Source organism: Trichomycterus rosablanca, chromosome 19, assembly GCF_030014385.1.
Source record: "Trichomycterus rosablanca isolate fTriRos1 chromosome 19, fTriRos1.hap1, whole genome shotgun sequence".
Classification (NCBI taxonomy): Eukaryota; Metazoa; Chordata; class Actinopteri; order Siluriformes; family Trichomycteridae; genus Trichomycterus; species Trichomycterus rosablanca.
In genome coordinates this window covers 1,341,500-1,352,500 of record NC_086006.1, presented here as the reverse complement: position 1 = coordinate 1,352,500, position 11,001 = coordinate 1,341,500, and the positions used below count along the sequence as shown (strand labels likewise).

General features: G+C 43.4%; 1 protein-coding gene across 1 annotated transcript in view; it reads right to left on the bottom strand.

Annotated features, from left to right (window-relative positions):
- Positions 1-9,856, bottom strand: part of LOC134333377 (nuclear receptor coactivator 3-like) — a 43,612-nt gene extending 33,756 nt beyond the window's left edge. The window contains exon 1 of the mRNA XM_063015338.1: positions 9,702-9,856. The gene's annotated coding sequence lies outside the window, so the exon portion shown is untranslated. The remainder of the gene's footprint in view (positions 1-9,701) is intronic.
- Positions 9,857-11,001: the final 1,145 nt, after the last annotated feature.

Here is an 11,001-nt window from a genome sequence, read left to right as displayed (position 1 = left end):
CTAGAATAAAGGTAAACACCAGAATAACTGTTTATATGTTTGTAACTTGTAGAGTTTGGTTGGTCTGATATATCGTACGAGCCTTTGCTGACCTGAGGCACAAAGCATAAACCCCTCAGTCCAGCTAAATATTTCATTATCTGGTAAAAGAAGCTTCTCTCTCTCTCTCAGAGTCCAGCAGAAAAAGATGCGAGGGTTTCATTTCCCTCGTTCCAGTTCCCGCCTCCCTCCGATCGCCCGGCTCCTCCTGCTCCGCCGTCTCGGTGAGGTGTGGAGCGCGCCGCAGGTTTGGGAACGCTACCCAAACCGACGACCTTGAGACGGCGTGCGGGGAGTTGTGTTGCTATGGAAACGCAGCTTCTCACACATCCGAGAACAGCTGGATGCGGAGCGCAGCGAGAAATTCCAGTCGCTGGAATGAATGAATGGAAGACGAGAGACGAGAGGCGGCCGGTGGCTCATTTACAGCCCGGTAACGTCTCACGGACGAACCCGACGCTGGGCGTACAGCGCGGGTACGAGCGACGGGCGTACGAACACTCGACGTGTCGGGGAACCGACAGTAAAGAAGAGACACGTCATGAACTGCTCATACGGGTGTGATGGTATGGTGTGGACCTAATGCACAAGCACCACAGTGGATCTGGTCCTCATACCAGACTCTGTTACATCCCTCTTATTTCTATCCGGGCTTGGGACCTGCACTGAGAGCGCACCGACAACTCAAGTGCGCCTCCCAATGGCTAGGAAACTACTTTACAGAGGTAGAAGCAGGAGAACCGTTCCAGATAAAAAGACCTTCATCAGATACAGGAGCGACTGGAACAGATACGAGGCGCCACGTTCCTTCACCGAAACAAACCATCTGAAGGACGTTTCTTCACTGCGTACTGACTGTGACATGGAGCGACATTCCAACACCAGAATTATTCCTACTGCTAAAAACACACGCTTTACGACCAAAAGTATCTGGACACCTGACCCTGAGCTTTTCGGACGTCCTGTTTCAAAAACCAAACAGTATTAAATTAGAGCGACCTCTGTGTGATCTGCTCAGCTAGAACAACAGCCGCTCTTCTGAGAAGGCTGTGGGAATTTGTGCTGGCCACTGATGTAAGTCGTGAAAGCCTCGGTTGGTGTTCCGGGTCATTCCAGAGCTGTTGAGGTCAAGACTCTGTGCAGGACACTGGAGTTTCATTAAACCGAGATTTTCCTCGTGTCTTTATACATTTACATTTTCAGCATTTAGCAAAGCGACTTACAGTAGTGACAGTGTACAGTCTAAGCAATTGAGGGTTAAGGGCCTTGCTCAAGGGCCCAACAGCTGCAACCTGGCAATGGTGTGGCTTAAACCAGTGACCTTCTGATTACTAGTCCAGTACCTTAACCGCTAGGCTACTACTGCCCTTATGGAGCCCTTTATAGAGCTCGCTTTGTGCACAGGAACAGCCTTCCCTAAACTGCTGCAACAAAGTTTCATTTACTGTCCATTTTATCAGCTCCACTTACCATACAGAAGCATTTTGTAGTTCTACAATTACTGACTGTAGTCCATCTGTTTCTCTGCATGCTTTGTTACCCCTCTTTCACCCTGTTCTTCAATGGTCAGGACCCCCACAGAGCAGGTATTATTTAGGTGGTGGATGATTCTCAGCACTGCAGTGACACTGACATGGTGGTGGTGTGTTAGTGTGTGTTGTGCTGGTATGAGTGGATCAGACACAGCAGCGCTGCTGGAGTTTTTAAACACCGCGTCCACTCACTGTCCACTCTATTAGACACTCCTACCTAGTCGGTCCACCTTGTAGATGTAAAGTCAGAGACGATCGCTCATCTATTGCTGCTGTTTGAGTCGCTCATCTTCTAGACCTTCATCGGCGGTCACAGGACGCTGCCCACGGGGCGCTGTCGGCTGGATGTTTTTGGTTGGTGGACGATTCTCAGTCCAGCAGTCACAGTGAGGTGTCTGATCCACTCATAGCAGCACAACACACACTAACACACCACCACCATGTCAGTGTCACTGCAGTGCTGAGAATCATCCACCACCTAAATAATACCTGCTCTGTGGGGGTCCTGTGGGGGTCCTGACCATTGAAGAACAGGGTGAAAGGGGGCTAACACAGCATGTAGAGAAACAGATGGACTACAGTCAGTAATTGTAGAACTACAAAGTGCTTCTATATGGTAAGTGGAGCTGATAACATGGACAGTGAGTGTAGAAACAAGGAGGTGGTTTTAATGTTATGGCTGAGGTTGGTTTGTTTGATAAGAAGAGCTGTCCAAAGATATTGTGGCTCATTTTGAACAATGCTATCCATTTATGCAATCCATTTTTTCTCCTGTATCTCCTCAAGATAGTGCAGGACCGTGCAGACACACACCTCCATGCTTTCTCTGTGACTTGGTGGGTGGGGGGTGTATCCTGCTCTATTCTTCACATTCCGAGGAGGAGCAGAATCGGTAACGACAAAGAAAAGAGCAAAAGTGAAACTTCTTTCTGTGCTCTCGCTCTGAGGATGGAATTAACCACATGAACTGAAAGATTCATTTATCTTCTCTACACGCCGACACGCCGAAGAGGAGGAGGCACCGTTCACCGGGAGAGAGAACACGACAGAGTGGGAGAGCAAGCCGACTCCAGCGGGCTCGGCGAGATCCCACCATGAGGTAGAACATTAGGAGTAAAAAGATCAGCCTCAGAGAGGTCCAAGAAGGTAAATTCTCAAAAAATAATCATGGAAATATGCTCTCACATGTGGGTTCTCAACCCCCCACGCTTTCCTGAGCCTGACCCAGTCGGCACCTTCTCCGTTCCCCTAGTTCTTTGTGGTAGACTCCATCCATCACTGTCAGACGGCTCCTCATTCATCTATCTGACCCCCACCTGGTGGGCCACGGGCTCGGCGGCGTGGTCGTGTCTGAACGCCCCTGTTCTCCAGGATTTAGGAGGCCTCCTCGAAGTCTGCTAATCGGAAGGATCAGAGTAAGAGAGATGACCCGGTGATTCTCCTGTCTGGATGCTAACAGGAGACGCACGGACGTTCTCCGAGGCTGCAGATACGGACAGGGCAGGAGAAGAACGGCGCTCTGGGGGTCTTTAGTTTAAGTACAGGCACTAGCAGTCCAACTCACACCGTCTTCTTGATTCCCGACATCAAATAAAGTTTGAGTTTCTTTCGTTTTACGTTCGTGTTCTTTATTTTGATTGGGTATCGCCACCGTGGATCATTCTGCTCCACCTACCTGTTTCCATCCATATACTACAGTAGGTAAAATGTTTAGAACCATAACAGATCGATATTGTGTATGTGCGGTGTGCAGAAGCCATAGAAGTAAAAACATCTGTGGACGTCAATGTTTCCCTCAACCTTATCAGCTGAGCCACGTCAACATTCATTCGTCCACCGTTTTCCATCAAGTGCCATCAAACTCTTTAATAACCACACTGTCAAGTCATATTATTATTATTTTTATTATTATGACGGCGGCAGCACGTAGCTCATGAAGGAGGTCGAGTTTGGTGAGCTGGCCTGGTGGGTATATAAGGTGTGGAAGGAGCTCTTGGGTACGAATCCATCCCTGCAGATCACGTACACCCATACATGCCGATTCTCCTCCCTGGGGTGGATGGGATTCAACAGTGTATAACCGACCTGGTGTTTATATCCCGCACTACACTTTACATTTACCGTATTATATTATACTGTAAATACATATTTATTATTTATGCTATTTTCTCTATATTTTGTATACATGCCAAATTTCACCTAGCACATTATAATTTGTATATTTTCTGCTCGTTTTGTTTATCGTCTGTATATAGACCACTGAAGTCGTGTCGTCATTTTGTAGGCCACGCCATGTTGTTCTGCCCATATTTGGTAACCCGGGTCTAAGAGAAATTTTGAATGGGAAAAATGAACGGAGATTTTAAAAATCTCGCATCCTGTAGTCATAAAAAATGTTTCAGAGCTGTTAGGTTTTGTTTTCTGGAGATTCTTCTGTCTATTATCGCTGGATCCTCTGAATTATGAAGTCGTTAAAGAGTCAAAATATGAATATCGCTACATGTGAGCTAACGCTACTGCGCACTGAATTGACGTCACTAAACTGGAAGCCTCTTAAATAAGCGCACGAAGCAGCGCGATTCACCGGAGTAACAGCGCAGCGATATTCACACGTTTTGGTTGATATTTTCAGTAGCTAGCTACATTAAAGTAGAAAGCGAGGACGGTCGGGTGTTACGCCTTCGGTTGTACTCAACAAACGCGGGCCGCTCTTTCAGTCGATTCGATCGGTGTAGTTCAGTGACGTCTAATTAATGCGCAGTAGCGTTAGCTTTCGTGGAGCGTTATTAGTATTACGACCCTTTAACGACCTCGTAATTCAGGGGATCCGGTGATGTACGGGAGAAAAATGTACGCAGGACGGAACGTACAGGGTTCTGAACGTGTTTATTCAGCACAGGATGCGTTAGAGACGATTTTTCCCACAGGAGATCTGAGTTAGACCCGGGTCTCCGAATATGGGCACAACACAACGAGGACTACAGAATGACGCACGACTTCAGTGGTCTACCGTCACACAGCCCGTCGACCGAGTTCGGCTCCCAGAATTCATCGGGAGTTCACTCGGAACTGTTGCCGTCGTCAGGGGATATTTGTTATTCAAATATTATCGATCTTTTCCCGCGAGCGTCTGACCAGTTTATACTGAGCCTGGCGGCTACAAACGGCCGGAAACAAATTCCTTGTATGTGCAGACATACTCGGCAAATAAAACTGATTCTGATTCGCTGTCTGTTTTTCCACCGGTTCATCCCATTCAGGGTCGTGGTGGGTTCAATTCACTGGGCGAAAGGTCGGAAACACCCTGGACAGGACGCCAGTCCATCCAAAAAGCATCGGAATACACCCATACATACCAAATTTGGTGGTACCATTGATACAGACAGATCTTTATAATGAAAGTGATTATTTTAATAGATCCGTTAGGAAGCGTGACAGTCAGAACCAATCAGAGTTATGAATACAGGTACACCAGATCTTCTCTCCATATTTCTAACTGCTGGTTAAACCTCTTCTTGACGTCTTTCTTAATCTCCGTGTTTATACTTTGGAGCGCACGGACGAGCTTTAAATGAGTCGTAATGAATCAAGGAGTCATTTTTAATCTCAGTTTATACTCCGCTGTCCAGAACATCCTGCGGATCGGAGAAAGATCCACGGCGACCGATCACCGGGTGTAACGCAGGGACTCGGCCTGGACGGGGGACTAATCCACGACAGAAAACACTTGGAGCGTTTCTGCGACGTATTTTTCTTGTTCCGTTATGCGCGAGGAAACCAGTCAGACGAATCCACTGTGGTTTCATTACCGCCGGCGCAGAGGCTCCACAGATGGTTCCATATTTTAATACGGTTTAAAATAATAAATTCAGATTGGACAAGACGATCGGCTTGTCTTGCATTAAACCCCGGACTGGACCAACTTTAATGAAGCACAAATTGAGAAAGTGGATTATTACACTTCATTAGCGCTCGCCTAGAGCTTCGTACAGAGCGGATGACAAATAAAGATAAAAGATGACGAGCGCTCGGTTGAGAAACGTTAGTCTCGGTCTGAACTCACAGCGGGAGCCACGCGCCCGATCTTCCCGTCCTCGGCGTCCTCGGCGTCCTCGCCGCATGCCACCGGTGCAGGTTTACACCGGATTTGCATAGGATAAAAGAGAAGGTCACATTTTCCATCGAGAAGGACAAAGGGTTAGCACGGCGGGAGCCCAAACCACGCGGCACAATCCTACCGAGCCACGGTGATGATTTACTGATCATGTAAATGTTTATGTTGCAGCCTGCCATATGTCCTGGACCGCGGGTCAGCCGGTGGACTCAAACACACCGCATGTTGTGAGGTGTGAGGAGAAGCCTTCCATTTTAATAATCACCAAAACCCAGCAGTATGACGCCAAGCATTAACCAGGCTGGTGGTAACCAGCTAGTTAAAAGAAGCTGCAGTGCAGTGATGCAGGTGCACCTTCCACATTTCTTCTAATCTTGCACGATCGACTCGTTTATCCTCAAACTGAACCTGATGTGAGATGTCAGTTGAGTAGATCAGTCAGTCACATCGATATGGAGGAACTTTCTGAATTCCTAAAATGGCTTTAATTTAGACACAGTGAGGAACTTCCAAGCATAAGCTGCTCATTTCAGTTCCTCAACAAGTTCATGTCAGAACTTTGCATCCGTTTAAAAACGAACACACGCTCGTGCTTTAGAACTTTGTCGTGTTACATATTCAAACTGTGCTTCATCTTCAGCCAAGGAGACACGTGTCTTCAAAAAATGTCCACAAAAATCTTGGGGGGGGGGGGTCATCCCGATGGCGAGTCTACCACAAAAGTCTAAATGTTCAACTTCTGAGATAAACAAGGACTGGAGTTCCGTGGAAGTTTGTTTGGGTACTTTTGTAACTTCCTTTCAAGTTCATTTTAGTGGCTTCTGCTCAGCATGTAGATTTCGGCCTCGGCTCCGTTTACAGCCATCGTGCTCATTTCTTCATGGGTTCTATGCAAATCGTTCTTCATGGCACCACTGTGAGCCACCAAACCACAGAGTCAGATTTAAGTTTTTATTACATTTCTGGATCAGAGATCTAAAAACATCGACTGAGGCGACTGAATCCTTCCGTCAACCAAATGTAACTGGTTTAGAAAGATTGCAGAGGTGCATTAAAGGAACATCAACCTGTTTTAGGTAGGGATGTGCCGATCCGATCTCAAAGATCACGATCGGGGCCGATCAAATAATTTTTTTAACTGATCGGAATCGGCTTTACTAAACCCGATCGTAATCCCGATCTTCTGTTTTACGTCAGCATGTCCGCTGTGTGGAAATACTTTGAATTGGAAAGTGAAACGAGTCCAGCAGTGAAGTGTAACGTCTGCAGTGCGAGAGCTTCACGAGGCGGTGGGAGCAGAGCTGCGTTCATTACTGTAGAATTTTACTGTTTATACGGTGTGTGAGTCCAGGATCACTCCGGTTTACTAAACATCGTTTGAGCTTGGAATGCAGAATCTAAACGGACCTTAAATAAACAGGAATACATAATATATGTGTCCGTATGCACGGTGGTAAGATACATGTTAAATGTGATAGGATTACATGTACATGAGTCTATTAACGGTTGTGAGCAGTTAATTTAGTATAATCAATCATCTATTGACATGCTGTCTCACACACACACACACACACACACTCCACTACACAAGCTACACACACATCCTACAATCTCTCACACAGAAATACACACACATACACAAATACACACACACACACTGTCTAACACACACAACATTATTAGGCATCCTGGCTCTTATTGGATCTTGGTGATCATGCCTGTTCATTCATTCTGACCCCACAGATCTTAATTCATGACTTGGATGGATGGATGGATGGATGGATAGAGGATGGATGGATGGATAGATAGATGATGGATAGATAGAGGATGGATGGATGGATGATGGATAGATGGATGGATAGAGGATGGATTGATAGATGATGGATAGATAGAGGATGGATGGATGGATAGAGGATGGATGGATGGATAGAGGATGGATGGATGGATAGATGGATAGATAGAGGATGGATGGATGGATAGAGGATGGATGGATGGATAGAGGATGGATTGATAGATGATGGATAGATAGAGGATGGATGGATGGATAGATGGATAGATAGAGGATGGATGGATAGATGGATAGATAGAGGATGGATGGATGGATAGATGGATAGATAGAGGATGGATGGATAGATGGATAGATAGAGGATGGATGGATAGATGGATGGATAGAGGATGGATTGATAGATGATGGATAGATGGATGGATGGATGGATGATGGATTGATAGATGATGGATGGATGGATGGATAGATAGAGGATGGATGGATGGATGGATGGATGGATAGATGATGGATGGATGGATGGATGGATAGAGGATGGATGGATGGATAGAGGATAGATGGATGGATAGATAGAGGATGGATGGATGGATAGATGGATGGATAGAGGATGGATTGATAGATGATGGATGGATGGATAGATGGATGGATGATGGATTGATAGATGATGGATGGATGGATGGATAGATGGATGGATGGATAGAGGATGGATTAATAGATGATGGATAGATGGATGGATGGATGGATGATGGATTGATAGATGATGGATGGATGGATAGATGATGGATGGATGGATGGATAGATAGAGGATGGATGGATGGATGGTTGGATAGATGATGGATGGATGGATAGATGGAGGATGGATGGATAGATAGATGATGGATGGATGGATGGATAGATGATGGATGGATGGATAGATAGAGGATGGATGGATGGATGGTTGGATAGATGATGGATGGATGGATAGATGATGGATGGATGGATAGATGATGGATGGATGGATGGATGGATAGATGGATAGAGCATGGATTGATAGATGATGGATGGATGGATAGAGGATGGATTGATAGATGATGGATAGATGGATGGATGGATGGATGATGGATTGATAGATGATGGATGGATGGATGGATAGATGATGGATGGATGGATAGATAGAGGATGGATGGATAGATGGATGGATGGATGGATGGATGGATAGACAGACAGACAGACAGACAGACAGATAGATAGATGATGGATGGATGGATAAATGATGGATGGATGGATGGATGGATAAATGATGGATGGATGGACAGACAGACAGAGGATGGATGGATGGATACTTTACTTATCACAAGGGAAATTACTGGCCTCCAGTAGTTATAATAAGAAAAGAACTAATACAAATACAAATAGAGTAAGTAGGGTGTTGCAAATGTAAAACGTGCATAAATATATACAGTATACAGCACACAAAAAATCTGTGCAATCTGTGCAGTATAAATATAGAAATAAAATATCAGATGTATAAAGTGTGCTGTATAAAGCAGTAAGGGTTTGAAAAGCAGAAATTCCTCAATCATATGGACGCTTTAGTGCAGCTGGTGTGTTAACACACTCATATACAGTTGCACATAAGTGTGTACAGGACTGAGAATGTGATTTTGGTTCATTTCGATGACGAAGCGAAATAATCGCGATAATTGTTTGAGTCAGTATCGAGCAGCCGTGTAGTAAAGCGCTTCATGATCCAGCCTGGCATCACTGACAGATGTGTGTGAGGGCAGAGGAGGGTACCAGGGTACCAGGGTACCTACTACCTACCTGGCAAAGCACCCACAACCATCCGTACACACACACACACACACACACACACACACACACACACGGATATTCAGAATGTAAAAGATAATAAGATAAATCCAGCTGCTGTAAATCTCACAATAAAAGCAACATGTACAAGTGCGGAAACGTCTCGCTCAGACCGGCTGAGAAACTTACACGCGCTGACATGAAACACAGATGAATATCATTTAATAAGTTACTAATAAACTAAAAAATTCACTTGCTGCATTAATAAAAATCGGAAAATATTTATCAATACAAGCAAAGCCGTTAAAAAACCGTTAAAACCGTTAGAGTCGCTCACAGCGCGAGCACTTTCATTTAAATTTAAATCTCCGAGAACGTAACTGACGAATCGCGCGAGACAAAAACGGTTGTGTGAGGAGAATTGAGCAGCATTATAACTCACCGATTTACGCTTTTCTCCTGAACGCGTCGGTTTCCGCCACTTTCCCCCGTCTGTCCGTCTTCCTCCCCGTTTCTCCTATTTATTTAGGCACGATTCTCTCTCCGCCATCTTCCACTGCCGTGTTTGTTTAAATGAGAAATGCTGCTTCGAGCGCAGTCAGCCAGCTTGGAAGCCCAGCGCGGAGCACTATGGGTAATGTAGTTCTGTGCTCAGCACTGTTCAGCGCTTGTTAACGCGCAGCGCTGTGATAATAAACTACATGTACATGTATGCAAACCGGGCCGCTTCGGCTACGTGCGGTTGTGTGTAGACAGACGGCTGAAAGCGACATGCGTGAGCCGTGTTTATTTATAGTGCACTTCACCTGAGAGCAACCTGAGAGCAAACAATGACCTGCACACACACACACACACACACACACACACACACACACATGTTATTCACATTATATACAAACCATGTCGATTATACTATGACTTTATTTACGCACAGATATGTAATACATACATTATTACATATACAATTATTATTATTATTAATATAACAACCACAACATCTATAATAATTATTAGAAAAAATAACATATTATAAGTGTTGCTTTTATAATATCAATAATATGAATAATGATAATTATTACCGATATAATAGTTTTTATGTTAGTCTTATAACTGCAGTTGTTATAATAATTATTATTATTATACTTATTACTAATACTACTATTAATAACTATTATTAATATTTTATTATCATTACTTATATAAAGCAGTTACGCTAGCCCACTACAGCTGGGATCCAGTTCATTAATAATTATAATAAAAATAATAAAAACAACAACAATATTAATAATAGTAGTAGTAATAATGATAACAATAAAAATAATAATACAAATAATAATAATACCAACAATTATTAAAAAATAATAATACAAATAATAATAACAATAATAAAAACAACAACAATATTAATAATAGTAGTAGTAATAATGATAAAAATAAATATAATAATTACAATAATAATAATACAAATAATAAAAAATGATAACAATTATTAAAAATAATAATAAGAAGAATAAATAACTACTAAATAATAATAGTTATTATAATTATAATTTGTTGCTGTTAACCCACGTCAATTGTGGCCTGTTCAAAAGGGCAGATAAATAACCAAATTATTATTATCATTATTAATATTATTATAATTCTTACTATTATTAATAAACATTAGTACTTTATAACAGTTCATTTTTATAGGTGGCATATAAAAAACTAATGAAACTAATGAAAATGAATAATTACTATAT